Consider the following 24977-nt stretch of genomic DNA (forward strand, 5'->3'; position numbering starts at 1 on the left):
AATTCACAGCCTTAAAGGCCTTAAGTGAGAACAGCAATTAATTGTAATGAATAATCTGACAAATCTGGTTGACATATGGCTGCTAATGCCCTCCTTTCTAGTGGGAGCAGTGGAGGGATTAGATTAACTCAAATGAAATCTGGGACCGCCATGCCATCTGCATGTTCAGCGAGGAGCAGTGCACGTTAAATGGTGAGTGGGTAGATATCTGTCTTGTTCCCATCCTCCCCGAGCCCTGGGCAGGGTGGGAATAGCAGGTTGATTATTGCACCAGCTGCCTGTCAATCCTGCAATACTGGGGAGCCGCACGCCGCAGCCTCCAAGGCTAATACAGCAAAAAGCTGGCAAAAATTACCCAGGCAAAATTAGCATAAATGGATATCCCCCTCTGTTTATCCAGCATGTATTTCCAGTGGATTGCCTGGCCAAACACTGGGGTCCCCATCCCCGGAGGGGTGCGAAAGCCCTGTGGATGTGGCACGTGGGGACAGGGGTCAGGGCGCAGCCCTGGCTGTGCTGGGGGCTCATGGCCTTGGAGCATCCTGTGATTCTGCTGGGATGGTTGTGCTCCCTGCCCTGTCACGGCAGGACCGTGCCGGGTGCGTTGGGTGGAGGCTGCAGGGGAACGGCCCGGGCCGGCCCAAAGGGAGGTGCCGAGGCAGCAGCTTCCCCAAAGCCAGGCCAGGGGGACTCCAGGCCTGGGGGCACTCCTGACTTTTCTGACGCTTCCTCTTTCCCTCCTCTGGGGCTTCCCAGCTGCTTCCCCCTCCAGGCAGAGCCCAGCCCAGGACGGTGTTTCCCAGTGCCGGTGTGAGGAGCTGCAGCCACAGGCCCAGCCATGTCCACCTCTCAGGGTGCTAAACCAGCACTGCCCCCAAATCTCCGCTGTGCTGCTGGGCTGGCAGCTCTCCTGCCTCCTGACTACAGAGCAGAGCCTGTGCACACCAGGCCCTTCTGCTCCAGAGCGCTCCCCCAGCTGAGCCGAGTGGCCTTTGTGCATTTCACTCTCCAAACCACAAATAACAGCCAAGAAGGGGAAAAAAAGTCTCCAGAAAATAGGGGTGAAGAGCAAGATTGATACCCAGGGCCCACCTGCCCAGGTTTCCTGGGAAGATGTCAGGTTGGACAGGGCTTGGAGCAGCCTGCTCCAGTGGAAGGTGTTGGTGTGGAAGGGGATGGAGTGAGATGAGCTCCAAGGTCTCTCCCAACCCAAACCCTCCTGTAATTCTCTGACTCTGTGATTCTGTGCCATGTCTAAGTGACAGCTGACCTCAAGGAGCATAAACCCTTCTCATTAGGAATCAGAAGGATGTACCAAATGTCACCCTAATTTGGATAAAGCTATAGGCCAGGCAGAACTTTGCTGTCAGTCAGCATCAAGATGAAGTGTTTGAAGTGGTGCACAAGGTCTCGTGCATGGAAGGGCCACAGAAGTGGCTCAGAAGCCAGGGCTGCCTCCCACAGCCTTCCCACTACATCTCTGTAGAAAATGAGACCCCACGGATCAAATCCAGAGTTTTTCTGGTCTCAAACACCCAAAATGTTTGGGAAGTTCATGGAAGGATTTTTTCATCCTGCTTTTTACTGTCACCTTGTGTCCCGCAGCACCTCCTGAAGGTGTGTGGGAGTTGTGACCCACACCAGAGCAGGAGGTTCAACCATCCCTTTCCCTCTGGGCAGGGTTTAGGCAGCAGAGCTGTTACACACACCCCAGGCCACTCTCTGTTTTGAGAGAAAAAGCAGAATATTTGGAGAATCATGCACAACACGGTGCCCCTGCCCCATGGGGAGCACAGGCAGATGCTCCTACAGGGCTGGGGAGGTTTGTTTGATTTTATGGACCAAGCACCAGCCAAGGAAATGCTCCTTTGGTCAGTGGACCCAATGGCACTGCATCCCTTCAGCTCTCCAGGGCTCCTTTCCCAAATTCCAGCAGCTGCTGCAGGAATTGGAAAACCTCTCCAACCTAGGAAACACAAACTGAACCAAATGGAGCTAATGCTTGGTTTGTTTCAAAATGTTTTAAACCTGCCAGTTCCTGTCTGTAACCAGCCTCTGGAGCAGAGGAGCTCCATGGGGGACAGGACATTCCCAGTGGGAGTGTCACTGCAGCCACAGCTCCTCCCGACACGGCCTCAGGACCCCCTTCCTTGGTTTAATGTCCTCACCTGGCTCACAAACTGCGCCTCAACTTCAAAATGCAAACAAACCTGCAACTTCTAAATGCATCCGGTTAATGAAGTCACTACATAAATTTAGCACATTATTTTTTGTTATTAATTGCTAACAGTGGAAAGGGCTAAATTCAGAATAACTCTCTGTTTCAAAGACCTAATTGCCAAGGACCTAGCCTTAATATTAACTAGGATAATTATTATGCAAAGCATACCCACCCAGAATGTTTGCATAGCTATCACAAGCGCTTTCATAAATGATGCTTTAATTAGTCTTAATTAGAATTTGTTTAAGTCAGCAGGGAATGCAGAGCCCGTGAAATGATGTATGTAATAAGCATCAGGCTCACTTTTTACTTGGGGAATAGAGCTGACAAAATCACATCACGTTAAATTGATTCAGTCAGAATTAAAATTCTTATGGTATTAATTAAATGGGGGATCTCATTAGCAGGCTGCAGGGTGACAGAGTGACTCTTTGGCGACCAGATGTGGAGGAGCAGCACGGAACAGGAGCACCATTAGGCCAGGAGCCCGTCCTGCTCCCTCCCAGCCCTGCAGCTTCACGGGATCCCCAGCACCTGCAGGGTGCTGCTGGCTGAGGGCCTGTCCTGCTTGGCAGCGCTGCTGGCCCTGGGGTGGGACAGTCCCAGCATCTCCCATCCCGCCCTGGCCCTCCAGAGGGGTTCCTGCTCTCTCTGGTGACCCCACACGTCCATACTCACCCTGTCCCCACCAGTCCCTGCTGTCTGTGGTGCCCCACATGTCCATACTCACCCTGTCCCCACCAGTTCCTGCTCTCTCTGGTGACCCCACATGTCCATACTCACCCTGTCCCCACCAGTCCCTGCTGTCTCTGGTGACCCCACACGTCCATACTCTCCCTGTCCCACCAGTTCCTGCTCTCTCTGGTGACCCCACATGTCCATACTCTCCCTGTCCCACCAGTTCCTGCTCTCTCTGGTGACCCCACATGTCCATACTCTCCCTCTCCCCACCAGTCCCTGCTGTCTCTGGTGACCCCACACGTCCATACTCACCCCGTCCCCACCAGTCCCTGCTGTCTGTGGTGCCCCACATGTCCATACTCGCCCTGTCCCACCAGTTCCTGCTCTCTCTGGTGACCCCACACGTCCATACTCGCCCCGTCCCCACCAGTCCCTGCTGTCTCTGGTGACCCCACACGTCCATACTCACCCCGTCCCCACCAGTCCCTGCTGTCTGTGGTGCCCCACATGTCCATACTCGCCCTGTCCCCACCAGTCCCTGCTGTCTGTGGTGACCCCACATGCTGCTCACAGCCACCAGCAGGCTCCTTCCCATCTCCAGGCCCATCCAGCTTCAGCAAGGGTGGATGAATTTGATTTTCTCCAATGAGCATCTGTTCTGTGAATGCCAGGGGGCACACGGGCTCCCACCTGCACAATGGGACCAAAACCCTCGTGGGTCTGGTTCCTCCATCCCAAATTTCAGTGTTTAAAAAATAAACCTGGAGCTGAAAGGGGAAACCTCAGCCCTGTGTCGGGGTGAGGAATCAGCATTCCCAAGGGAAACATGGGGGTCCTCTTCTGTGTCCTCTTCCCCTCCATCCAAGGATGGGATGGGATGGGATGGGATGGGATGGGATGGGATGGGATGGGATGGGATGGGATGGGATGGGATGGGATGGGGTGGGACAGGACTCCTGTATAAAAGCCAGGACCTGCCAGTCCCACCATCAGGAATCTGGTGTGCCGAGGCACCACCACACTGGAAATATCAGTCTCAGTGAGAAGGGGGCTTTGCTCCTCCATGCCATCATTTAGTTTGAAAATCAGCATTTTTGAGAATTTTTTTCATGGCCTTGTTTTAGGAGCATCAAGGCAGTGTAAGCTATTTTATGAAAACCCAACAAACCTCAGCAAGGAGCAAACCCCAAAGAGAGCAAGCATGCAGATTCAGGACTGTGCTCTCAGCTTTCTCCTGGCCGTTCTGCTGAGTCACCACTGACTGAAAGCACTTTGAGGTTTGTTCTCCTACAAACAAAGAAGAAAAAAAGGGAGGCTGGGTTTGTGTACACACAGATACATATATACCTGTATTTAAAACTTATTTCAGTTGTATTTATGACAAACCTGTCTCTGAGCCCGACTCGGATGCCTGTCCCAGCCACGCTGACAGAGCTGTGATTTAAACATCCTGCCATGGCTCTGGCCTTCCAGAGATGGTCCAGGGGTGGACTTGGGCAGGGGAATCCTCCCCACACTACCCACTCCCATACACACATATAGAATCACAGAATAATGGCATGGTTTGGGCTGGGAGGGACCTTACAGCTCAGCTTGTTCCAGACCCCTGCCATGGGCCGGGACGCCTTCCACTAGACCATTTACAGAAAGGATAACTAAATGAATGAATAAATAAATAAATATGTGTGTGTGTGTGTACGTATATGTATGTTTTGTGTATATGCATATATGCATTATATATATAACATAGATATAGATGAGATATAGATATAGATGAGATATAGATGATATAGATATAGATATAGATATAGATATAGATATAGATATAGATATAGATATAGATTAGACATAGACATTGATTAGACATAGATGAGATATAGATATAGATATAGGTATAGGTATAGATATAGATATAGATTAGACATAGATATAGATGATATAGATATAGATAGATATGGATATAAATTAGATATAGAGATGGATATAGATATACACATAACAAATATATCTGTACTGTGCCTCCTTTTAAAAAACAATTCTAATATTTGGATCACGAAGATCCCGGGGATGTTTTTCTCTCTGTCCGTGCCCCGTGAGTGACTGGGCGGCTCTGGAGGAGCCAGCCCGGTTCCAGCCCGGTTCCAGCCCGGTTCCAGCCCGGTTCCTGCCCGGTTCCTGCCCGGTTCCAGCCCGGTTCCAGCCCGTGGCACGGCAGCCGCAGCAGCGCCGGGGCTGTTGCCGCGGTTCCCCGGCCTCCGTGCCCGGGGAGGAGAAGGCTCCGGGCTAATTAGCCAGACCAACCCCTCGATCCCAAAGGCAGCGCCTGGAAATGCCGGGGCCGCCACCCGCTCGCGGCTCATCAGCATTCGGCGTGGCTGCCAGGGCGCGCGGGGGGCGAGATAAGCGTGCGGGCAGAGATAAGGGAGGCGGCGGCGGGCACAGACAGACACACGGACACACGGACACACAAACACACAGATACACGGACACACGGACACAGAGCGGGCGGCGCGGGGACATCGCTGCCATTTCCGTCACCTGCGCTGCTACCAGCGCTGCCCGCGCCCCCGGGGTGCCACCGTCCTGGGACACTGTCACCGTCCTGGGGCACTGCCACCATCCTGTCCTGTCAGCACTGCCACCGTCCTGGGGCACTGCAACTGTCCTGTTAGCACTGCCACTGTCCTGTTCTGTTAATGCTGCCACCGTCATGGGGCACTGCCACCATCCTGTTCTGTTAGCACTGCCACTGTCCTATTTGGCACTGCCACCGTCCACAGGAGCAGTTTCCTCTCCAGGCAGAGATGCTGGGATGAGCACATCCCATCCCCTCTGGGCAGTGGCAGCACCCAGGATTCCCAAAGTTGGGATGTGGGCTCAAACCTGGCGGCCAGGCAGGGCTGCCCTGTCCCGCTGCCATCCCGCTCCAGCCCCGTGCCAAGGAGCAGCCAGAATCCCGGGAAGCCAAGGAGCAGCACAGATCCTGGATAACCAAGGAGCAGCAGGGATCATGGGAGAACAAGGGCCAGCAGGGATCCCAGGGAGTCAAGGAGCAGCAGGGATCCCGGGGAGCCAAGGAGCAGCAGGGATCCCAGATAACCAAGGAGCAGAGGGATCATGGATAACCAAGGGGCAGCAGGGATCATGGATAACCAAGGAGCAGCAGGGATCCCAGATAACCAAGGAGCAGCAGGGATCATGGATAGCCAAGGAGCAGCAGGGATCCCAGATAACCAAGGGGCAGCAGGGATCATGGATAACCAAGGAGCAGCAGGGATCCCGGATAACCAAGGAGCAGCAGGGATCCTGGATAACCAAGGAGCAGCAGGGATCCCTGGAGCCAAGGAGCAGCAGGGATCCTGGATAGCCAAGGAGCAGCAGGGATCCTGGATAACCAAGGAGCAGCAGGGATCCCAGGATAACCAAGGAGCAGCAGGGATCCCAGGGAGCCAAGGAGCAGCAGGGATCCTGGATAGCCAAGGAGCAGCAGGGATCCTGGAAGCCCTCAACCTCCCCACTGTGCCTGGCCCGGGTGGTGTCCCTGGGCCATGGGGCAGCTCCAGGCACTGCCAGGCTCACAGGAGCTCCCTCTCCTCCCAGCACCACTCCCAGCTCACACACACCAAGCACGGAGCCCTTCTGCCTCTGCCCACCCTAAGCTGGGCTTTTTTCTCAGCAGATATTTTAGGACTTAGTTGAAATCAAACACAAGTTTTTTTAATCTAGTCTAAACCTACTAAAACATTCACTACTCTTACTGCCTAATACATTTATTCATGGCCTATATATATTCTCCACTATAACTAACCTCTTTTTTCATGTCTTCATTTTTAATAATATTGCTTATGTGAAAATTGCTGGATAAATTATTCAATTCTCTCCATAATCCAGTATATCTGCAGTAAAACTGCTAACCTGGCTCTGCCAATGCATTCATAATAATTTCGGTTATTTGTCTGTGTTCCTCCCCTCCCTCCCTGCCATCCATCCCCCCTTGGGCTCTTCCCCACCATGGAGAAGCATTTTATGTGATGAAGAGATGGTGCCATGCCAACACACAGGTCAGCATGGATTTCACATGGAATTTCAGGCATGCACTGAACTGTGGGGTGAGCAGGATTATCAATTACTCCCACAATCACGAGTTCCCAAAGTCTGACCTCTGGCCAATTCAAAAATACCAGCTTTAGAGGACAGTGGGCAGGGTTTGAGGTAACCCCCAGGGTGGGGTGTGCTGCAGGTGATCATCCTGGCAAGGAGCAGCTCTGGTGGGAGCCCGAGGCTCTGCACCCATGGGAGGATGCTGAGTGGGAGGGAAGTGGAACTGGAGATGTCCAAGGCCAGCTTGGACGGGGCTTGGAGCAACCTGGGCCTGTGGAAGGGGTCCCTGCCCACGGCAGGGAGTGGAAGGAGCCGAGCTTTGGGGTCCTTTCCAACACAGCCCATGCCATGCTCTATGGTTCCATGCTCCTGGGAAAGCAGGCTCATACCAAGCACTGATACAGGAGGGAGAAGCATCTCTCTGTGGGGTGTGTGGGTCACCCTGACAGAAGGGAAGGAGCATCCCCATCTGCTGGGGTGGCAGGGATGGGACCACGGAGGGAAGAGATGCTTTGGGCACTCAAATATTAAAATATTTGCAGGGCATTTGTGGTGCATGTGTCCCATGCTCATCACACAGAGTGAAAATTAAAAATGAGACCACGTGCTTCGCCCCTCTCCCCGGGGCTGGGCCTGCCTCTGTCGTGCCCCAAAACCCACCTCACCTCTGCCTCAGCATCCCCCTTCATTCAGAGACACCGAGCTGCAGCCACAGAGCCATTGGAATAAAAAAGGGGCAAATAAAATGCTGAGAGTCAGTTTGATCTAACTCAACCTTTTCAAATGACTACACTAATTTTCGACATCTGAATTTAACTGTGTGTTTGCCCCCCTATAAACAGGACGAATAAACACTATATCATTTTTACACTTGAACTGTATTATGATTTTAATGCAGGCTCAGGTGAGATGAGGTCAGAGGATACAATTAAATGGATCTGGTACCATCTGGAGATTGGGGTCTCTTTAACCATGCTTGGGTGATTTATCCATCAGCAACTCATGTAGTGCTTCATAAAAAGTGGTATCTGTTTAAAAAAAAAAGATATTAAAATACAGCATATTTTTAAAATTAGAGACTAAAATATTATGTACTTGCAGGCAGGCAGTTTATTTGCTAACCACTGGAACAGAAATTCCTGCATGGGAGTAAAAGTCCCGATGTGAATCCGCTGTGTTTGCTCCTGCAGGGCTGCTGTGTGTGGGGCAGGGGGGACACCCAGCAGAGCCCAGCCCTCAGGGGGCTCCAAGGGGCCCCACATCCCTGTGGGGACCACCCTGCCCTCCTCCCGTCCCCACTGCTGCTCCACCAGGCAGCAAACAAAACTTGGAGCCTCCGACCACCTTTTATCGCAAGGCTGCATGTAATAGTCTCTGGCATTCGCCACAATTTATTCTGTAATAAAACAAAATGGGTGCAAAATCAAATATTTAAAGTGTCAACTTCCAAAGCGAATGAGTGGCTAAAACTCGGTTTAATAATTGATCCATCAACGTGCGGATCAAAGGTAAGGCCAAAATTAAACAATTATTTTTCTGAAATTATATTTGATTAAAAATTTCCTGAAAGAAAAACAATTCAGCCATTCTTGTGGACAGTAATTTATACAGTTTAGTGATCCTGCTGTCAATAATATACAAATAGCACTAATATATTACTATAATGCTTCATTTTCATTAAGACATCTGCCAAGTTCTCAAAAACCTTTTCCATTTGGGACTTGACTTATAATTGCATAATCCCTTGGGGGAATTTCAATATTATTTTAATCAATTTTAACCACAATACACAATATGGATGATTACATTGCAATGTCATTTCCAAAGTTACTTTCCCCCATTACTCATTCGCCCAGGGAGAGGACACTGGAAATGCTGGTGAAAGATATTCTGGTAGGAAACAAATGACAAGGACACAGAATGAATTTCTGCCCCTTTCAGAAGAACGACAAGGCCAATAAATATGAATTTACATGAACTGAGGGTCTGCAGGGGGTGTTGCTGCTGCCCCTGGGTCTCCCAAACAGCAGCAGCTGCTTTTTGCAGATCCTCCCTCCTCCCTGGCCCCCTGCCCTTCCCACCCAGCCAGCAGCAGAGCTCGTACCTGAGGAGCTGGTGCTGATAAAGCACAGCTCATTGCTGCTCCTCCTCTGCTCCGCAGCATCCCTGCAGCCCAGGGAGGCTGGGCTCTCTTCTCTGTTCTCTGGGCTGCTCTGCCACGTTTCTGCCAGTGCCACTTTTATCAGCAGTGACATGGGCTGGAACCCCTTTGTTGGCTGCTGTCACCCCCTCCTGCCCCCAGCCCCGGGATTTCCTGCATTCTCCAGATCCTGAATGTGCAGATGATCCACTGAGGAGCGGGTCTGGAGGGGACCAGAGGTACACAAGGGTCTAGGGGTCCATGAGAATGTCCACAAAGGCTTGGAGGGGTCCAGAGGTCCACAAGGGTCTGGAGAGAACCAGGGGTCCACAAAGGTTTGGAGAGGAACAGGGGTGCACAACAGTCTGGGGAAAAGAAGGGGTCCTGAAGGGTCTGGAGAAGACAAGGGGTCCACAAGGGTCTGGGGAGGACAAAGGCTCCTCGAGGGTCTGGAGAGGACAAGGGGTGCACGAGGGTCTGGAGAGGACAAGGGGTGCACGAGGACGCCCACGAAGGTCTGGGGTGGACTGTGGGTCCCCCAGGTGCGGGGAGGTGGGGGAATGGAGACAGAGGCAGGTGGAGGGGAGCCTGGGCAGGCTGTGGGTGGCAGGGGGGCCGTGGGGAAGGCCCAGGGGCTGCTCCAGCCGTGTTGGACACGCGCAGCCCGCGGCCGCCGCAGATTACAGCGGGAACGTTTCCACGGGTGTGACCTCCCCGGGCCTGGGTCTCCAATATACTCTGAGCAAACACGCTTCCCTCCCTGTCAGGCACGCAGAGATATCTTCTTCCTGCACCTGCTTTCCCCTGAACGATGCTGCTCATGGCATGTGTGTCATCCTTCAGCGGCGGGTGTGACGCGCACGCAGCACGGACAGGGAGGTGACAGCTGGGCTTCAGTTGCTGCCACCGAGATGGGGGTACTGTCCTTACAAATGCTCACCTCAGCAGCTGCCCCATCCCTTGGGCACGAGCTCTGCTCGTGTGCCCGGTCCCTGGAGGCGCAGCATGGCCACAAATACACTGCAAAAAATAAAAAAAATCCCCTTTTTTGCAAAGCCAGGGTTTTGAGGACAGCTGCCCTCCAGGGTGAAGCCTGTGAGATGGGATGTGCAGGTTGGGGTGCCCACCCAAGCCCCCAGACATGCTCTGCCTGCTCTGGATAGGAGCAGTAACAGCACAAGAGGCAAAGTCTCAGCCACTTAATAAACATGGAAAAGGCTTCCGTAGCCAGGCAGAACCACAGAGAAAAATCATTAAAAAGTCATTTCCACCAAATGGCTGTTTTAAAAAAACATTTCCAAGCCCTACCTATAGCACTTTGCATAATTCCTCCCTGTTTATGAAAATGAAATCCCCGAGAAGTCTGCGTTCCAGCCCATATGGCGGCGGATGTGATATTTGAAGGAAAATATGGTGCTGCTAATTTGCCTATCGGCCCCTGGGGCAGCTCCCCTGGCAGGGCTGTGCCACCAGGGCTGCAGCCGCAGAAGGGCAGAGCCAGCAGCAGCCCAGGGCTGGGACAGGAAGGAAAGGCCAGGAGGAACGAGCAGCCCCAGCACCCTCACCCAGGTGCCACCAAAAGGGTTAAAGAAGTTCTGACTGCTTTACTCCATGAACCCTGCCAGTGGAATGTGTTTTGAATCCCTGTTTAAAAGACATGTAATTGCCTCAGATTCTTTATATTATCATAACTCTTCAAAATTGATTGGTTTTAGGTTTATGGAAAAATATGCAAATGCACGGGGAACGACACACATTCCTCATTGTGGGTATAAAAGTAGTTCACAGAGAATCCATCTGATTGAGTTTGATTACTGAACAAAATCTAATTATTTGAGATACACGTCCGGGCTTTTCTGGAGAGGCATGCTGAAGAGAAGAAATATTTGGGATATGAGAGTGTTGTTTGCCCGCTCAGATTTGTTTATTCACATATATTTTGACAGGCCAGAATTTTAAATAATTGAAATCAATGTTCACTCCTCAAAAGAAGCAATGTGGGTGCAGGGCAGCCCCTCCTGAGGTGTGTGAGCAGCACCTTTGGGCTCACTCTGAGTCCCAGAACCACTGAACCATGCAGTGGTGGGGCTGGGAGGGACCTTAAAGCCCATCTCATCCCACCCCCTGCCAGGAACAGCTCCAGGCTGCTCCAAGCCCATCCAACCCACCCGGACACCTCCAGGGATCCAGGGGCAGGCACAGCTGCTCTGGGCAGTCACCACCCTCACAGCCAGGAATTCCTTCCCCCTCTGTCAGCTCTCCAGTTTTATCTGTGGGTTTGGACATGCCCATGGAAATTTCCATGCCGAGCCCTCCAGCAGTCCCTGCAGGGATGAGGATGTTGGGCTGGGCACAGGTACCATCACCAGGGCACTGCCCTCCCCGACCAGCCCGGCACCCCAGTGCCCACCACCAGTCCTCATTTCTCACATGTGCTTCAACAGGACTTCTGGAGAAGCAGGAAATCTGCAGTGAAGTCCTAGCTCCTCCCAGGCCTTTGTCAAGGAGCACTTTGTCAGTCTTTGAAAGCAGCTTTGAATAATTACTGAGTCCCACCCTCTCATAATCTTCACCCTTTCCCAATTATCTACTCAATTATAATCCACAAAGTCTCTTGCATTAAATGGAGCCATATGTTCTTCGCAGTCACTTCCAGGAGGCACACGCCAGCCTGGCCTCCCCAGTACACAAACATTTGCTCCCCAAAACCCCTCCTGAAAAAATCCTCTCCTGCAGGAGCTTTACACACCAAGCCCCTCGCTCGGGAGGGTCCCAGACCTCCTGACTCAATTCCTGCAGCCACCAACCTCCTTTTCTTCTTTCTTTGTTTTTTTCCATTCCAGTGTTTGAGTTGGGTGCTGAATGTGGGTGGGTTTGCCACTCAGTAAGACAGTGCAGATCCAGCGCTCCAGAGATGCCATTGTAGGTCTGCACCTCTGGTCAGTCTGTAAAAATTACAATTAATCAATCATGGATGATTTTCCATTCTCGGTACACGTGGGTGTTACCGAAGTCTCAGCTGAGGAAGGAGGAGCTCCTGCCCACCCACAGCCAGGGGGATGTTGGAGCCTGTGGCTCTTGGTCACTCCCCTTTCCTGGTCACTCCCCTTCCTAGTTCCTTGGTAAGGAATTGCCACCACCCGAACCATTTCTCCATTAATAGGTTTTTCCATGCCCTTGAGTGCTGTACCAGGGACTGTCAGGAAGGGGCTGCCCACCCTTTAAGGAAATTGGTGGGTAATAATGAGGTGTAGAGCCCCTCCAATACACCCTGTTATCAAATACAAAGGAATTACTTATGCATGCTGCTCTGAGACCCACCATTAATTAGGAGTTTTACATATTAATCACAACACCAGTTTGCCTCTCCCTATGAAATGCTGAGTGATGCTGGGGGGGCAGTCTGGCGTGCTGCTCTGGGAAGCCAGTCTGGAAAAGCTCCAGACTTTAGGCTCAGTTGAAAGAAAATGGGCCTGGGTAAGGAAATTAAGGAAATAACTGGGCTGTTTGTCCCACAAACAGGTCAAATCCTGCAGCAGCCCTGGTGAGGAGGAGACCAGAACTGCAGGAGGCAGAGAGGCTCTGCCAGACCTCACCATGCCTGTCCTTTGCAGTGCCAGTGCAACGTGGCATTTCAGCAGAAATTTCCCCATGCAGAAGGGGCCCAGGCCTTGGCAAGGGCTGCCCAGGGACGTTTGGAGTGCCCATCCCTGGAGGTGTCCCAGGATTCCTGGAGAAGGCACTCAGGGCTCATGGAAGAGACCTTAAATCCCATCCCATCCACCCTGCCATGGCAGGGACACCTTCCCCTGTCCCAGGTGCTCCAGCCCCAGTGTCCAGCCTGGCCTGGGGCACTGCCAGGGATCCAGGGGCAGCCCCAGCTGTGCCAGGGCCTGCCCACCCTCACAGCCAGGAATTCCCAATTCCCAATCATCTCCCATCCACCCCTGCCCCCTGGCAGTTCAGGTTCTTGTTGTAAAGCTGGAGCCTGTTCAAAGGGACACACAGAGCCACAACTGGTTTCATCACCATTTTCTTCCCGAGGCAATGCCAGGAAGGCAGGACAAAACACCCTGTATGTCAATAAAGATTTGCACTGTATCATCGATGCCAAAAAAAAAAACTAACTCAATCTTCTGCACTTCAGTACAAATTAGAATTTATATGCAACTCCCCACTTCAGGTGGGCAATCCAAAGAAATTAACCTCAGGAGAAAATTGCTTTTTTCTGGCTTAACACAGAGCTCATTATCATGTCAGGCAGAAGAGACAGTGGGGAAAATGCAAAATCATAGACACGATACAGTGGTGCATCCATATATTTCCAGGCAAGGAACCACTTATTAGGAGAACTATTTAAATTCCAAAGAGCCAGGCTCCTTCTTTAGGACAGAGTCACTCCTAGAGGCCAAGAAACTGAACCACACCTCAAGGCTTAAGTACCAAGTGTGGTGGAGAAGGTGCCCCCGTGGTGCTGATGCTGTGTGGGGGACACAGGGCTGTTTTCTGCAAATATCCCAAAGCACTTTGCAGACTGGGCAGACATTGCCATCCATCCAAGGACTGGAGCCGTGAGTACAGCTTGTGTGTTGTGCTATTCCATCAGCCAGGATACCTGGATGGGGCTTGGCGCCACCTGCTTTAGTGGAACGTGGGTGGAACAAGAGGAGCTTCAAAGTCCCTCCCAACCCAAACTGTGCAGGGATTTTGTGATTCTGTGATCCCCTGCTGGTGCAGCCTGGCCTGGAGCACTTCCAGGGCCGGGGAGTGTGTCACAGCTGTCCCTGTGAGATGAGTTTGAACCCGAACCCCGCAGGCTCCTGCAGCCCAGGCTGCAGAGTGATGATGCTGGTCCAGGCTCACCCTGCTGCTCCTGCCAGCCTCACGGGAGGGGCCACTGAGGGCAAAGGGGCAGCCCAAGGCAGAGGGTGAGGTTCTGCTCTCCCCAGCCTGTCCCCAGCCTGTCCCCATCAGGGATCTGCAGCCAGGGAGGCTCCTGGGCTGGGATGTGCCAGCAGATGCGACTCTCCTGCTACACGAGGCATGCCTGGAATCTTTCTGCGGGATAAGAGTAATTAAATAAAGGACGGGAAGCTTGTCCTTCCCGCTGTTTGCCTCTGCCCAGCTCTGTTTCCAGGCTGGGCTCCGGCTGCACAGCCTGAGCCCCGGCGGGCACAGCCGCAGGGACGGGCGGCTCCTCCCGCACCAGAGGGAAGGTGTCACATCCCCGATCCATCAGCGCTACCTGTGCCATCTGTGTCGAGCATTACGGGGAAGCCTCTCGGCAACTGCCATACAAATCAGGGTCGGCGGCAAGGTCAGGCTGCAGGGAATTTGGGGACGCGGGGAGGATGTTCGCGGTAAGCAATAACAGCATCCCGGCGCGGTCCTGCCGCATCCCGCCCAGCCTCCGGCAGCCCGGGCCCCGCTGGGAAATGTGTATTATGCCTGGGTTAATTTACTGATTAATCTCTAGTCAGTGGTTTGTGCTTTCCCCAGATGGCCAATTAAAATTTACAACTGGCAGAGCAGTGCCCTGTTGGCAGCCGGCGCGGGGCCGCGGCAGAAGGCGAGGGCTCGCTGCTGCCTTTTCCCTCTGCTGGCCTGAACCAGAGAGGGGACAGGGGCCCGGCCTGGCAGGGGCACCGCGGCTGGGGACCCTCGCCCTCCCCGCCGCACCCCCGGCTGCCCTCCCCAGGCCCAGCAGCACCTGCAGCACCTGCAGCTGCTGGCAGAACCCAAAGCGCTCCTGCAAGGGGGCGATGCCTGAGCTGTGGTACCTACAACAAACAAAATGCTGCTGCAGCAATACCAGGGAAAAGCCCACCGAATTTTGTCCCTTGGCACTGGATACAGCTTGTACTGCAGCATTCACCCAGACAAGAGCTGCACAAGGAGAACCCAGATTTCCTCAGGTTCTCTGGCCTGAAGTTACATGTTTCCTTTGACAAAGGTGATGTCTGGGCTGGAAAACTCCAAAGCAAATTAAAAATCAAACCAGATCCATTTTCTGAAGGGGCCAAAAACAGCAATGATGGTTGTAGACTCCTAAAATTCCAGAATGATTTAGGGTGGAAGGGACCTTACAGCCCATCCCATCCCACCCATGGCAGGGACACCTCCCCCTGTCCCAGGTGCTCCCAGCCCCAGGGTCCAGCCTGGCCTTGGGCACTGCCAGGGATCCAGGGGCAGCCTCAGCTGCTCTGGGCACCTGTGCCAGGGCCTGCCCACCCTCACAGCCAAGAATTTCCTCCCAGTATTCCATCCAACCTTTTCCTCTATCAGGGAGAAGCCATTCCCCTTGCCTGGTCCCTCTGGACCCTTGTAAAATGAAGTGCACCAGCACAATTTGTTTTTTTCAACAACTCTTCTCAGAACTCCAGACAGCACTCTGAGAAAAACAGAGGACAAATAAACTGGGAAATGCACACTGCTTCTGCAGGCTCTCCCAGAAGTGGCAGTTCTCTGCTTCAGAGCAAAATTTCCCTGCTGCCTTTTTTTTTTTTTAAGGAGCCTTCATGAATATTGATGGTAAACATAATAACTGCAATACTCGGGAGTATAGTCAACCCATGCTGTACAATTCACATAATTCCCCTTAAATTAACGTGAGTCCCACGTGTGCCCTGGGCACAGCCTGCCCTCCCTGGGTGCCCAAACCCAGCAGCACACCCCTCCTGTTCCCAGGGGACAGCTCGGGTCAGGCCCTCAGGGGTGCTTTGTCTTCCCTTATTTTTAAGGCTGCACCCAGCTTTAGCATCCAATGGGTGAATTGTGTGAGATGCACACTGGAGTTTGGGTTCTAAATTCCCGAGGGATCACCTCAGCACAGGCTGGCTGCCAGGGCTGGGGCAGCTGCAGCTGCACACCTGGGGCTCACCTGGCTCCCTGCCCCTGACCAGCTCCCCTGGGCTGGGGCAGGTCCCAAAGGGAGGCACGGAGCAGCAGCCAGGAGCAGAGTGGTTCAAGGGCACGTGGATGTTGAGAGAGAAGCAGGAACGAGCCCAATAAAAAGGAGGCTGAAACCCTGAAGGTGTTTTTGTGGGACTATGGAGTGTCCCTCGTGGTGTCCTGTTGGGAGCAGCATCACTGGGGAAGCTGCAGCTGCTGAGCAAGGCACGGGTACCCCTCCAGAGAGAGCAAACCTGCCTGGCCAGGTCATTGTCCCAGGCACAGCAGCTCCAGTTCCTGGCTGGGAGTTCCTCTGGCTCAGAGGGGAGCAAGGCTCCCATCCCCACATCCCAGCTCACGTTCTCCAGGAATCTCCCAGCTCCCAGGAGAGCTCCTGCCCATCCCAGCACACCCCCAGCCCCACGCTGCAGGCAGGGCTGGGCCAGCAGAGCTGCAGGCAGGCAGGGAAGGGCTCCTGGATGCCAGGTCATGGGGAAGGGGTGGACATGCCACCAAACCCAGGAGTGCGGCTGCTTCACAGGCTCTGCCCCGGGGATCTGCTCCTCCTCTGGCATGGATCTCTGGGAGCTGTGTGTAAAGGATTCCTGGAAAATGGAAGTACCAGGGAGGAGCAGAAGTGTCCAGACAGGGCATGGCAATATTTACATTTCAGAAAGCCTTGCCAGAAATGGAAAGAAATCCTGCCCAGCACAGCCTGGTTCTGCTGGAGGAGCCATCCAGGCTCTGGCACCACGGGGCTGCTGCATCCCCAAATTCACCCAGCTCCTCTCCACAGCCAGACTTGCTCTGGGCCCCATCCCACCCGGGAATCACAGGGATTTGGGGCTTTTCTCTCCCCGTGCCTTCAGTCCAGATAAAGATCTGCATTTTGGAACGATCCCGCACAAGTTAAGGCGTGACCTGCGCAGTTCCTGTCAACAGAGCCGGGCTGGTGATCTTTAAAGGGGATTTTCTCCAGGTGAAGGACAAACATGACATTAGAGCTATCAAACTCCCCGTCTGACAAGGACATATAAATTGTAAATGGTCGGGGGCACCGGGAGCAGCCTGTCTCTCTCCAGGCCCTTTTCCATGCTGTGGGGATGTGCTGGATGCTGCTGGGGCTCCTGCAGCGTGCCCACGGCAGGGACAGAGGGTGGCACCGTGGCTGTGGGGTCCTGCTGCCCACCAGGGCCTGTCCCCACTGATGGAGCACTGAGGGCAGGACAGGGGGAAAGAGCTGCAGCTGGGCCAGTCAGAGCTGATGGGGGTCCTGGGACCACTTCTGTGGGCTGGGCACTGCTCCTCTGACCAGCCCTGTCTGTAAGGGCAGCACGGGGCACTGCTCCTCTGACCAGCCCCGTCTCCAAGGGCAGCACGGGGCCAAGCCCTGGCCGGGGCAGGGACTGACCCCAGCATGGAGGGGCATGGTGGCCAGCTCCTCAGGGCTTGGGGCCACCAGCTCTTGCAGGCAGCTGGAGCATCCCAGCTTTGCTACTCCTCATCCCATGGGTCCTTCCCTGGCCGGTGGGAAAAAGGGAGGAGCAGGCAGCAAGGCCCCAGGATGAGAGTGGCTGGGGGTCCTGGGCGGCCCTGGCACCACCACCCCTGCTCTGAACCCCTGTCCTTGCCCAGGCTCACAGGGCAACCACAGGGCTTTGGGTTCAGCCCAGGTGGGGACAGGAGAAGCCAAGGCAGGGATGGACAGAAGGAGACAGCACTAAAGGAGTATCAGCACTACAGGGGTGACAGAACTAAAGGGGTGACAGCACTACAGGGGTGACAGCACTACAGGGATGACAGCACTACAGGGGTGACAGAACTACAGGGGTGTCAGCACTACAGGGGTGGCAGAACTACAGGGGTGGCAGAACTACAGGGGTGACAGAACTACAGGGGTGTCAGCACTAAAGGGGTGTCAGCACTACAGGGGTGACAGAACTACAGGAGTGGCAGAACTACAGGGGTGGCAGAACTACAGGGGTGATAGCACTACAGGGGTCCCAGCAGAGAGCCCAGAGCTGCTCTGGCCAGTGAAGCACTCTGAGCCCTGCCCAAACCCCTGTTCCCTCAGGGACATGGCCAGGGTAGCAGCCAAGGCAAGTGTAAAAACCAGCCAGGAGCAAGGGTAAGAGCCCCTAGGAGCATCAGGACACCAGGCACACCCTGCTCTCCCTGCCCTGCTGTAAATCTGGGACCCTCCTGGGTTTATCCCAGCTGAGCACAAGCCTGACTGAGATGGATTTAGTCCTTGAACTGTAATTAAAAACGAGAATGAGACGAGCGCAGAGTCCACGTGCTTATGCAGATGAAGACACCTCGTCCTGCTCCGCCGGGAGCGCTGCCCGGCGGGCGGAACATCAGCTGCACATCTGGCAGGAATTCAGGAATTCAGCAAACCGGCCCTTAGGGACCCTGAGTGCTGCCCCGGAGCCGGGCAGCTCCCGCAGGAGCTGTGACACGGACACCGAGCCTCCTGTGCTGAGAGCTGGGGCGCACGGCTGGGGCTGCACAGGGGCTGTGGGGCACGGGGACACAAAACCAGCCCCGATGCCCTTGCTGTGGTTCCAGCGCTCAGCAGAGCCCGGCGTGTCCCCGGCACTCCAGGAGGGGAAGCTCACAAAGCAACTCACCAATAGCAGAGATTTTATCACAGAATCACGGAGTCCTTTGGGTTGGAAAAGCCCCCTGAGCCCAGGCTCTAACCCAGCACCACCGTGCCCACCCTAACCCGTGTCCCCAGGTGCCACACCTACGGGCTTTACATGAAATCTGCCTCTCCTCTCCTGCCTCAGTTTCCCCACCGGTGACATCATGATTGTTTATCAATGTGCCATTAATTGCCCACGTTTGCTGTTCATTTGGTTTGGACGGACATCTCTGGGAGATGCTGGGTGTCAGCATCCCTGCCCAGCAGCTGGGCCTGGCACCAAACGGCACCTGCGGGGTCCAGCTGGGCTTCCTTTATGGGTGCAGCATTAAACGGCTCTTTTCTGGGATAAAAGCAGGGAATCAGCTCAGGAGCAAGCAAAGAAGAAATGGGAGATCGGAAGTTTGATTATTCCATTTGCCCCCGGGGTAAACTGAGGCACCAAGTGGGGCACGGGGTCCCTTTCCATGAAAATCCCCCTGGTGTGCAAGGTGGGTGTTGGAGAGGGTGGATCAGGGCCCCCAGCACCCAGAGAGCCAGGGAATGCCTTCACCTGCCATGTGCAAGCCATAAAAAGGATCTGAGAAGATTATGGAATTTATAGCCTCAAAAGGAAAAAAAGGTATAAAGTGTCACTTCTATATAAAAATGTTGCTGTCATCTTCAATGTATGCAGTTCTCCCCACAAAGAGGTATATGCATCATTTATAAGTCTTGTAAACCTCTCATATATATATTTTATATATTTTCTTATACATATATACATATATAGGTATTTTTATATTGTTATCCATATATATATATTATAGAGAGAAATATATAGATAGGTATTTTCTGTATTATTATCCATATATATAATTTCTAGGTATGCAGATACATACATATAAATGTATTTTTTCTATATTACTTCTACAATATTATCCATATATGTAAAATAGATATAGATATAGATATAGATGGCATAGATGTAGATACAGATATAAATATAGATATAGATTAGATATAGAGAGATATAAACGTATTTTCCAGTGAATTACAAGGAAGGCCATCACGTTCCACCTTTCCCCAGCCCTGGCCCTTTATCAATGCTACTCACATTTAATTAGTAGACATTTCTCCTTCCTGAGCATATTTACTTGAATTCCTGGTTCCTACGGCAACCCAGCGGCTGCTGCCGGAGCAGCCCAGCCCAGCCTAAGCCAGGAATGGAGATTAACGAGCAGCCTCAATATTCAGATTACCCGGCAAAGACCGAGCCTGGCGAGGGCATCCTCACAAAGCTCTGCTTTGAGCAGATCCTGTTTACCCAGGGCTACCTGTGGTATCCAGCCTGGGGAGACGGCTCCTTCAGTCCTAAATTCTCTGAAATTTGCTATCAACTCAGGTAAAGGCATTTATTTATTTTTTTTAATTAATTTCACTCCTTTTTCAATTTAAAACATCCAGCACAGGAATAGCTAAACAATGTCGAAAGCAACCCTGCTCAGCGAGCCTTTCCTCGCTGGTGCAGCTGTAGGTTTCACAAAATACCTGAATTTCCTGGTGGCCCTGCAGCTGCTAGAACAGAAAATGTCCCTTTAGAGGGGACACACAGGCACTGCCACTTCTGCTGCCTTTCTCATGCAGGATTCCCTCAGCCAGTGTGCACGCTGCAGCCAGATCTTGGAAGGCTGGTTTGAGATAAACACCCAACAATTCTCCTTTTCCTTTATAAATGTCCTTTTATTTTGACTGATACAGGAAAATGCAATGTAAATTAAATAAATAGGGAAGGGATGTGTGTAAATTAGAGGGAGAGGCATCTCATTTGAACATTTTTAAATCTTACATGATGCTGATGCTTTTCAAGGAAAAGCGCACACACCTAAATGCTCACACACCTTCTATTTCCAACCTGGTGTGGCAGCTGAACCCTGGAGCAGACAGCTCTGCCTTGAAGACAGGTACAAAGTGTTCAATAAAATAAATAACTGAAATAATTAAAATCAGGAGCAGAGCACCAAGCACTGGGAAGCATTAATTTTTACAGATCTCCAAAAGGCACTGTGGATTTATTTGGAGGTTGTGTGCCTGTCCTCACACGGAATGTTCTGGTGTTTTGGGGAAGGTTTTGGGGTGCAGGGAGAGACCCCCCCCGAGGGTCCAGCACAGGAGCCTCCCCGGGGCTGCTCTGGCACCACTCTCAGGGGAATATTTGGGTGCCCACCCCTGATTTGGGGGCTGAGCCGGGCTTGCAGTGCTGGGCTCCCCCTCCTCTCCCTCCTGCCCGGTCCCCCAGCCCTGCCCTGCAGCTGCTCCCTCTGGGCCGATGCCGTGGGGCACCCGTGGAGCTCAGGAACAGCCCAGGGTGTGACAAATACCCTGCCTGAATTTATCCTCACACTGCCACCAGCGCAGAGCCCCAGACCCACCACACCCACAAAAGAAACTGGGGTGCAATCAGCCGCTGCAAACAGCCTCCACAGCCTTTGGCCACCAAGTGAGGGGCAAGAAGAGATGGCATTTTCATGCATTATTTCTGTCCTCCCAAGCTTTTTCTTCCCCACAAATATTGGCCACCACAGGAATTAATTAATCTCAGCAACCCAAGAGTGGGGCAGGCTGTGCAGCAGAGCATGCCCTGAACCCCACAATCCAGGATGTGCTCCCGGGCTTGTTCCAAGTGCCTTTTAATACCAAAGAACACAACAACTTAAATGCCATCCCCTGGTTTTATGAAAAAGCAATATAGGAGAGTAAATAGGGCAAATACCAACAAGGCAGGACACGCGAGTCGAATCGAACAATAAATTCAAATAATATCACTAAATCGAAGAGCCAGGCAGTGCCTGAGAGCTCCTTTGCCCATGACTTTTCTGGAGAGCCGAGCACATGGAATAACCCATTCTCCTTGCCCATTAACAACAACAATCAAGGCTGGATTAAACCTCTTCAAATAATTCTCCAAGTAGAGATAAAGCATAAAAGAGAGAGAGAGAGAGAGAGGAAAAAAATCCAGCGTATCCTTTCGCCGCTGGTAATAAGCTTACGCCTGGAACAGACTTGTTAAATAATTAGAGTTAAATTACCTCCTCTCCTACCAGTGCCTTTCCCAGGCTCACCTCTCTGAGCTGTGGCTAATGGAGAGGGATGGGTGTGGGGCCACGGGGGCGGGAGGTGGCACCGCTCGGGGCAGGTGTGGTGGCTCTCGTGTGGAGCTGGGGGCTCCCCAGGGACCCCGAGCAGCCCCGGCTCCAGCACCCCCTGCGTGCCCTGGCCTCACACACACCCTGGGACCTGCCAGAGCCCAGCCCAGGTCCCTGCTTGGAAACAGAAGGCACAAAAAAAGGAATTGAGATTTGCAGATCTGATAATGAGCCAGTTAATGACATAAATGATACCTCAAGAACCTCACTAAACCATCCAGGTCCTACAATTTAATCTGTAATAAATACTCCTGCATCATTGCGAGATGGCTGCTCATAATGGCAAATGAAATATGCTGGTATGATAGGTACAATAAATCTGGATTTTCCTATGGTTCCCTCAGGCTAGAACAATATGTAACCAGAGTGCGCACTGTCAGGATGAGCAGATCTCAAAGCCATCATAAAATCTAAATGGGGACTAATTAGGAGGCCCTTCCCTTCTAGAGTTACTATTTCTATTGACATTTTCCATGCATGAGCCCCTCCATAACATCATAAGTCACCAAGATAAGAACTCCCTAGATTATAGGGAAAAAGCTTTAATGGAGAAGTTGAACTCAAAGGCGATGCATAAATTTTCCTTCTGATACCCCGGGAAGTCTGTGTTCAGTACTTTCTTTACAAACTTTCCTCCCTGGTGCCAGCTGCAGCTCCGTCCGGCCCGTCCCAGGCAGGGGCACCTGGGGATGCCACAGGGGGACCCCAGCCCGGGCAGGGGCGCCTGGGGGTGTGGCAGGGGGACCCCAGCCCGGGCATGGACACCTGGGGATGCCACAGGGGGACCCTGTCCCAGGCAGGGGCACCTGGGGGTGCCACAGAGGGACCCCAGCCCAGGCAGGGACACCTGGGGGTGCCACAGAGGGACCCCAGCCCAGGCAGGGACACCTGGGGGTGCCACAGAGGGACCCCAGCCCAGGCACGGACACCTGGGGGTGCCACAGGGGGACCCCAGCCCAGGCAGGGACACCTGGGGATGCCACAGAGGGACCCCAGCCCGGGCACGGACACCTGGGGGTGCCACAGAGGGACCCCAGCCCGGGCACGGACACCTGGGGGTGCCACAGAGGGACCCCAGCCCTGCCCCGGGGGCTCGGGCATCGCCCTCTGCACAGCCCGGGGGCTGCTGGAGGGGCAGCGGGTCGGGCATGGGGCGGGGGGAGCCCCACGGGGTCCGAGGGGGCCCCAAGGGACACGGGCACCTGCTCGGGCAGGGCGCTGGGCAGGGTGCCAGGGGGCAAAGGAGACTCAGAGAGCCGGGGTGGGCACGGCAGGGGCTGTGCCCGGCACCCTCCTCGCCCCTCGGCAGCCCCCGCACCGCACCGGGCTCTGCAGAGCCGGCGGGCAGCGCTCACCGGGCACCGAGCGCCTCCACAGGTGTGCGACACCAGGGTCACCTGTGCCCGAGCCGCGGGGCACGGCGGGACAGGGGACAGGGGGACAGGGGGACAGGGGGACGGGGGGACAGGGGGACAGGGGGACAGGGGACACGGGGACAGGGGAACAGGGGGACAGGGGGACGGGGGGATGGGGGGACAGGGGGACAGGGGAACAGGGGGACAGGGGACACGGGGACAGGGGGACAGGGGGACAGGGGGACGGGGGACGGGGGGACAGGGGGACAGGGGACAGGGGACACGGGGACAGGGGAACAGGGGGACAGGGGCACAGGCAGCCCAGCAGCAGGTGGATGTGCTGGGGCACAGCCATGCCCTGGCACTGCCTGCAGGGGCCTCGCAGTGCCCGGGCTGCTCCTGGCCGAGCACACAGCAGGGTTTATTTAGGATTTAGTTATTGCCTACTGGCAGCAGCCTGCACACTCCCTGTCCCTGTCACACTCCCGTGACTGCCCCTGCGGCTCTGTGCCCCTGCCTGCCTGCAAAGGCACGGGCATGGAGCACATCAATCACCTCGGGCCCAGCCTCCAGCTGCAGGATTTAGGAATGACCCTGCCATCACAATCCCAGAATCCCAAATCCCAGAATCCCAGAATCCCAGAATCCCAGACCGGAACAATGCAATATAAAGACTACTCAGTGCAAATCTCCAATCACCCAGTGCAAAACAACTAAATAAGCTATTTAGTGCAATACAACAGAGCACATCCTGCCTCCTGCATCCATCACCTTGGACCTAGCCTCCAGCTGCAGGATTTAGGAAAGACCCTGCCACCATAACCCCAGAATCCCAGAATCTCAAATCCCAGAATTCCAAAATCCCAAATCCCAGAATCCCAGAATCCCAGAATCTCAAATCCCAGAATCCCAAATCCCAGAATCCCGGAATCCCGGAATCCCGGAATCCCAGAATCCCAGAATCCCAGACCGGGGGTGTCTCCTCTGCCTTGCTCCCACCCACCCAGTTACACCCGACCTGGTGCTTCCCTTGCTGGGATGCTCTCCTCGAGGCTGTCCTTCTCTGCAAACTGGAACTGCCAGGTGGGAGGTGTCCCTGCCCATAGCAGGGGTGGAACAAGATGAGTTTTAAGGTCCCTTCCAACCCCAGCCATTCTGGGATTCTGATTTCATGACATCACAGGGAAAGATGGGAGAGTGTGATGTGTGCCAAGCATCTCGTCAGTGAGTTATTCTTCTGTAATCTTAGTAAATACACTCTAAAAAAATGTACGGGATTTTACAAGTATTTTCCTCCTTGCATACATGAAAAATAAGAAAACATATATAAAAAAATCTGTAGCAAGGTAATTTGCATTGTAGGGAACATGTAATGGCTCCTGCTGTTGATCACATTTATCTTCACTGGAATAATAATGCCATAAAGGCTTCCCAAGTGGAGGGGTTCAGGGCTAACCCTCCCACTGTTGGAGCTGGCAATCCCCTGCTTTTCCATGGTTTTGATGAGCTGAGGTGAAGAGCCAGCTGGGAGCAGCCAGACTGCAATTCCACGGGAGCTTCAACCTCATCCAAATGCTGGAGTTTTCACATTTGATCTTCAAATGCACATTATATTCTTGGAAATTACTGACGTAGGTAAACAAGCATTTCCTCAACAACAGCATTCCTGGAGGATGAGTCTAAATACCCTTTCCTCAACTTTGTGTTTGCACAGAGTTATACAGGGGAAATGAGCCTTCGGAGAATTATTAGA

The 24977-nt window shown here is 53.4% G+C and overlaps 1 long non-coding RNA gene across 3 annotated transcripts; it reads right to left on the reverse strand.

Moving 5' to 3' along the window:
• Positions 1 to 7862: 7862 nt before the first annotated feature.
• LOC139593966 (uncharacterized) lies at positions 7863 to 19931 on the reverse strand. 3 transcript variants are annotated; one of them, XR_011680466.1, is made up of 4 exons: positions 19781 to 19931; positions 11951 to 12088; positions 10084 to 10163; positions 7863 to 8031 (listed from the first exon to the last, which is right to left on the reverse strand). It is a non-coding gene; the product is annotated as an uncharacterized lncRNA (long non-coding RNA). The 3 variants fall into 3 exon arrangements; XR_011680465.1 differs by having other exon boundaries at positions 9108 to 10163; XR_011680464.1 differs by having other exon boundaries at positions 9108 to 10163; positions 11312 to 12088.
• Positions 19932 to 24977: the final 5046 nt, after the last annotated feature.

The sequence above is a fragment of the Agelaius tricolor genome, unplaced genomic scaffold (assembly GCF_023055355.1).
Source record: "Agelaius tricolor isolate 1412-34295 unplaced genomic scaffold, bAgeTri1.0.p SCAF_10, whole genome shotgun sequence".
Classification (NCBI taxonomy): domain Eukaryota; kingdom Metazoa; phylum Chordata; class Aves; order Passeriformes; family Icteridae; genus Agelaius; species Agelaius tricolor.